Source organism: Schistocerca gregaria, chromosome X (genome assembly GCF_023897955.1).
Source record: "Schistocerca gregaria isolate iqSchGreg1 chromosome X, iqSchGreg1.2, whole genome shotgun sequence".
In the NCBI taxonomy this organism is placed as follows: Eukaryota; Metazoa; Arthropoda; class Insecta; order Orthoptera; family Acrididae; genus Schistocerca; species Schistocerca gregaria.
In genome coordinates this window covers 290123232-290130566 of record NC_064931.1, presented here as the reverse complement: position 1 = coordinate 290130566, position 7335 = coordinate 290123232, and positions in this window count along the sequence as shown.

Below are 7335 nucleotides of genomic sequence, written 5' to 3'. Positions count from 1 at the left end.
GTTTGATAATAATGATGCAACAATGGTTATGGCTGCTCTGTTTTTTACGACAACATTATAAACTTCAGCTTGCCTATTTTCAATGATGCAACTCTACTGGAAACACTTATGCAGGTACTTGGGGCAAATTACTGAAATTAACTTGCAGAAGTAAATTGGGCAAGATTTTGTTTCAGTGTATATACCACAGCAAGTGCTTGTGGAAGTTACTTGCAGGCATTACTTGATAGTGGACAACGACTTGAAGTTTGGTAAAACATAGATACAGAATATTGATATTTTTGTTCCAGTACGCATACCTGGTAGGAAACATTTGTGACAGGAACTCTTCTGCAGCAAGCCCTGTCCATTCAATCCCATCCACACCTGCCATGGTAGTGTGTCTGATGATATACCTGGTGTAAGTTAATGGTGACATGTCAGTGATAATAATCAGGAGAACCATACATTTATTATTGAGTCATAAATGGGTGTTAAATATAAACATGTATAAAAATGAAGTGAAATTTTAAAAATACATCATCCTTGAAGGCTTAAATTTACGTTTCTATAGCCAGAATATTCAGGTTTGAGTACTTGTGAACAATGTGTAGCTCATAAGGAAAGAAAGATGACATGTCAGCAAACTCAGGGCATTACTAGTAAGCTATAATAAAATGAACATACAGCAACCGATCATCTGAATAAACAAACTACTACATATGTAAGCAGTCCCATTTAAGGAGGATAACCATAGTGAGAACTCTGTTCCTAGGGAAAGAAAATGCCTCCCGCCCATTTCCAACATCACTAAGTGTGCACATCTTCATAAACCTCAAATGGCTATTGGCAGTTGACATTTTCTTCAGTAATACTTGCTAAGGAATTGTGTTAACAGTCCAGGCATTGATCGAGATGGTATGGTGGTAATTGAGTGAGCTAATGATGACTTGGATGTGTAAGTATAAAATGATTATGAGTTAGAAATGAGTGGTCTAAATCCCTTAGAGCCACAAGGGTCATCTGTGTTTCCAGACTTCATTCCTGTCACTTGTACCGAGATTCTTGATGTGCTGGTTTAGAGAGGTACAACAGGAAAGATTAAAATTGCCAGCATCTTGTATACCTAGAGGAAGGCTAGGATGCCCACTTCATGGCGCAACGGACTGGCCGTAATGAAGTTTGGGGAATGTACTACTCACCACATTGCTGTGTTTTGCGGAATCTGCAACTCCTGTATCTTGTGCGAAGCAGCATATGATTACTAGGGGCACACATATTCCAAAATTGGTCGATATCACTTGAAATACTCATTCGCAGTTACTATACAATGTAGTTGCAGACCACTATTGTTAGGTGTGTCAGCAACCTTTCATTGTAATGAAAGTAAAATTGACCAAATTTACATAATTGTAGATCTGTTGTTTCCAATCTGTTAATTTAAATCCAATTGCATTTACTGCGTGAGCAGTGAATATTATGCAAAGCAACCATTAAAATTTGTTATGATGTGCTTAAACAATTTGTAATGGCAAGAAAACAATTTATCAAAGGAATAGGGCTTATGATGGGACCAATAGAAAATAATGTAAATGACAGACAAACATAAAATATGGGAATGTAAAAACAGATTGTTCAGTGTACTTTGGAAACTGTAAATATCTCCAGTGACCAGTTCGTCAGGTCAGATTTACCAAACTCAGTTTTGGATTTTGAAATACACATGAAATCACCCACATTGAATATATGCTCACATGGATCCACCATTTAAATACAATTGTATACTATATTTAGATCATTATCATGAACGTCAATAGATTTTATTCTTATGGTATGATGATTACTTATGTTATACTGCTGAATTATTTGTGGGAGAATAATCTAGCCAATTGTATGAACCTTGAAGATTAAATCGTTTCAACACACAGTTTTTATCATTCTGTTCAAATGCTGCACAAATTTCCATGTAGGAAAATGTTGAGTAGTAGTGGTCTATTCCAAATCACTCTATTACTGTCTTGAAACACCTATTGCAAAATTTGCCCCATTGGTCAGTTTGAAGATTGTCAAGGCAACAGTTCATCCCTGCCTGCAGCAGTTGTTCAAACACCTGTGCAAATTGCTTCCCAGTCTTTGCTTTCACAGGTGGGTCCCAGATTTACTTGGAATATATATTTATAATCATTAAAATATATTTGAAACCTTTATCAGCCTGTGAATATTGCCCCATATCTATGACATCTGCCTGCCATAAATCATCCAAACCTCCTATTATGACATATCTGTGTGGGAATGTTTTGCATGTCAATTTGCGACATTCTTGTCTCACCATTTCCATAATTATGATTCAATAATACATAATTTCTCAAAGCTCTGAAATGACCAATATTATTTCATTCATGTGACCTCTGTTCCCTTCAGCAGTTGATGCTGTCAGCTGTTGTAGGCGTTCCGTTATTTCATTTGGGTCATTGTAGTATATGTACGCCAGAGGTAGATTGTTCAGTCTTTTATGCTGAATGTCAATGCCTCCACTTGCACTGTATTGCAACATCCAGTATGTAATTTAACATAAAAATCTTCAACTATCTCTCCATATAGAAATGCACTACAGACTATCAGTTGATACATTGGAGAGTTATTCACATTACTAAAAACTAGAAAAAGTTTCTATTAAGCTAGTTTAGCTACTGGGCTGTATATATCTGAATAAGATAAGCTTTGTTAGAAACCTGTTATTACAAGACGAGCTGTTATTACACAAAATGAGTCGTAAAGTAGAGTGATGGTTTCTTCTGATGGATGGAGATATTGCATGCTAATTGCAACAATACGTATATAATTAATTCTGTGTCTGTTCTTTATTTTCACATTAACCCCCAGTTTTGGTGATCATAATTGTACACGAATTAATGCAAACACATTTATACAGAGAAACAAACAGTTTTTTCTTTATTGTTGTAAACAAGTAAAATTATCCTAAATATACATCTGCAAAAGAAGTGCACTGCACTGAATCAGATGAAGTGTTTTCTTTACAATATATACAGGTAAGCTTACTTCAATGCAGCTGCATCACACATCAGCCCAGATTTAGTTATCCAATAAGCATTAATACTACACCACTGAATACTATCAAACTGTGATAGCACATCATGCAGTTTATGTATATTTTGACAGTTGTTGCAATAGCACATATATGTTTTATATACAGCAGTTGTAATGGATGTTTTCACATTCTCTCTCACTTTAATAAAGTAAAAGAGATTTACAGATGGGAGTGAGCTGCTAGTCTGTTTTAACTCTCCAGTGGGTGCACCTATGTCCAAAGTGTGTCTTGCACCATTCCATTGTTGTTTTACAGTAGCAAGCCCATACCCTTTCCTTCATTATTGCTTCAGGTAACACAGTTGTGATGTCATACATTCAAGTGAGCTACAGAAATATAAAATAATGAGCCAGCTAGGTGAGAAAAATTTACTTTCCGGGGAATGAAATTAGTCAGATTCTGAGCTAGCAACACAATCCCACAATGAGGCACTCATTTACTAAAATATCAGTAATCAAATAAGTGGCTGGCAAAGATCTGATGCAACTCTGCTGTTTAATGCTTTGAGTTGGTCATTATTTTGACATAACATTTGAATGTGACAACAGAGTGATATACTTAACAGCTTACTTTATTATTGTTTAATTAAACAGTGGTTTACCTCATATAATGTAAGTTTATTTATAATTGTGTTACCAAACTGAGAGTAAATTTTGATTTTTCTCACACAAGTTTATCTCAGTAACATAAAGGCAGCCATACGTCACATGTCTTCAGAGTGGGTCACACACCTGTTCATGTTATGAAAAATGATATGCCTACTTGAGGGTTAAAACACAAAGCTTATGTGTAGTTATTTTAATAATGTAGTATATGCTGCATTATGTCTATCAACTGTCTCATACATAAAAAGTATAAACTGAATGCATCTCTTCCCAGGGAAACATAGTAATGTGCTTGACTAGAGCTATACACATAATGTAACTTTTAAAACAACATTAATTTACCACACTGTAATTGAGAAATGCTTACACATGGAAAACTTTTGAGATGTGCCTATTCTTCCTCTTTCAATATCATAGCAATTTTCCATGTGACAATATTATTTTTTATGTTCACTCAGTTCTACATGTATTGCATGTAATCCCAGTATGCAATCTTGTCCACATGCAGCTATACAATCATCCAACTCAGGTCTCACATGAACTTTATGCTGCATTACACATTTTACAATACTGTCAAACGATATTTTAACATCATCACTCCATTGACAGAATTGGTACACAGCAATACACTTTATTGTTCTAAAAAATACGTTGCATGTTGTCTCTAGACCTAATAGTTTCAGCATTGTGCCACTGAACACACTCACTATTGACACAGTAAACAGCTGTTGCTGTAGCTGCTGGTACTGCTGCTGGTGAAGATATCTATGTTAATATGGTTCAGGTTCTACTAGGTGGTTAATTGGCTCTAGCTATATGGTGGATATCACACAACCACCCCTCTCTGTTTCAGAGATCCAAATCTTCCTTCATTCCTACATAACCTCTATCTCAATTACAACCTCAGACTCAATGTTGGCTGCAGTATCAACACTGGGACACTTCAGCACCCAAGTGTTCAAAGAATATGTGTTTGTAAACAGCAGTGTACCTATGAAAATTAATGAACTAGCTAGATGGAAGGACAGACTGATGGGTTTATAAGCACATGTAAAACCCTTCTTGGCCGGCCAGGGTGGCCGAGCGGTTCTAGGCGTTCCAGTCTGGAACCGCGCGACCGCTACGGTCACAGGTTCGAATCCTGCCTCGGGCATGGATGTGTGTGATGTTCTTAGTTTAGTTAGGTTTAAGTAGTTCTAAGTTCTAGGGGACTGATGACCTCAGCAGTTAAGTCCCATAGTGCTCAGAGCCATTTGAACCTCTAAAACCCTTCTTGCAGACGCTGCCTGCCAGTTGCGATAGACCACAACAGTCTGGAGTAGTAGGGGCATAAATGCGGGTCACTACACAACTGACTATTTTTAATTTCTCGCCTTTTTGGAATTCCCATCATGTTTAAATTTGCTACAGTTCCCACCATATTGTAATGTCACAAGGGAAAGTAGGGTATCCTTGTATAATGTCAAACAATGCAGGCATATGCCAGCAATATGACCATATACATACAGAAAAATATCGAAAAAATATGAAAAAATGACATAAAGTCGGTAAAAATCAAGGAAAAGCTGGTATAATTACAATAAATTGATGGGAAATATGTAAAATTGAGGTAAATGTGACGATATATGTAAAAAGTGAAAAACTTGCAAAATTACATAAATTGGCTGAGAAATAAAATTACAAGAAAAGTACCATGAAACGAGGGCAAGTGACGTGGGTTGGGGATACACAGACATTCAGGACCAAGAAAAGCTTAAAATTATGCTCTGGTTGCACTCAGTTTTAAACCTCCCCCTCCCCCTGTAAAGTATGTGGGTTTTCGTAACACACTTCAACAGAGTGTTACACTATATTAAAGCAAGTGAAACAATGAATCCCAATCCATAACTGTGTTCTCACACATGCTATCGGACACAGACACTACTGAATTACAGTTGGTTCTCACAAGAAATGTTATTCCGTAAGTATTAAAGAGAAGAATGAATATGTTTATCAGACTTAAGTAATGCTCCAGAGTGTTCTGCAGGAGAGTGGACCAATGCTGCATATATAACCTTTAACAGTGTGAGGGGCGTGTACTCAAGAGATGTAGTGTTGGGACAAAATTGCTGTATTATCCTACACACGAGCAAAACTACCTAACATCAGACCAGAGCAAGGGGAATGCTACCATAGCTGTGGTGATGCTACTGTAAATAGCAGTAAAACTGTTACATCTCCTTTGGCTACTGATGGTGATGCTTACTCCCTTGTAAGAAGTTGCTGCATCTTCGTGTGCATTTTTCTGCTGCAGGGCTTGGGTGATACCTCAGTGTATCAGCTACTGAAAATATTCAGGTCGGTTTTTCCTTGCTCTATTTCCTGGTGAGACAGTGCCACATCCATAAAAACCAATATGACTACTAGTAATAAGCATGACTGATGTGGGAATTGTGATCGAGAGTACATATCTTTCTGACTTAAAAAGACATATAAAAAACATTAATTCTCTAAGAGACAGAATAGCATCCTCCTGACTTCATTCTAGTTGGTTTATAAGTAGCTTGAGTGGTGGATATACACTGATGATGCTTTCCTTAGTTGCATGAGTAGTGTAGAAGGAAGTAGTTTTATCATTTCAAAGTCTGTCATCGTAGTGATTGGGGTAGAAAACTTACAAGGTGGTTATATGTCTGATGTTGGAGAAATATATCCTGCATTAGAATATTAAGAGCATTGCGTTCTGCACAACTAGTATTTCGGAAATCATATGGGCTTAACAAAGTAGCATTCTTTTGTACAGAATCATGGAGCCATAGGAGTGTGTGTTTATACTCTATGGTCATTTCTCTCATGCCACTACCTTCCTGGCACTAACCCCAGACAGAGGAATAATACTTCCCAATTGATAGCAGAGTTGATTTATGTGAAATGTTTCAAACTCTATCAATCTCGAGCTCCATCATGTATAAACCACAAGTTTCTTCTTAACGTCTGGTATATCACCGCTATACTCTCATGTCTACTATACAGTGACAAGAGGTGCTACTCTCCTTGACATGCATGCATCTGGAGAGATCTTGTTCATTTGGATGGGTGTCATGGGTAGGATTGGCACAGAACATTCTTTGCTGAACAGCAGTTATGGACACAGCTTGCCCTGTTCCTTCATGAGATGTGGAATGTAGTGGGTGTAAGACCCCCATACGTCTGGTCAGCTGCAGATTAAATTGGCGACTGTGTTGCATAGAGTATTGGTCAAGGACAATGTGGGAGGGATCTGTCAATCTTCAACTTTATCCTGTGAATGCGAGAATACTCTGTGATGCCCATCCACAAGGGGAAAGATGGCCAGTTTTAATCCTAAATTCTACACTGAGACTGATATGCTGGAAATATGTAAACTAACTGCATTGGTATAGGATGCTGTCTGGTATACTTTGGTGTCTATGACTGAATGGACGTACTGCACTGTCATCTATCTGCATTCGCAGTCTAGTGTAAGGTACTCGCAAAATAGTAGGGATGTGATTTAGTGATGATACAGAAATTGGGAAGCATTCTGCTGTGTCATTGGCTGACATTGAAATTACATAACAACTAGTAAAATTGCTAAAACCGAACATGCTATTAAGTACAGTGTGTATTACAGTACATTGTCTC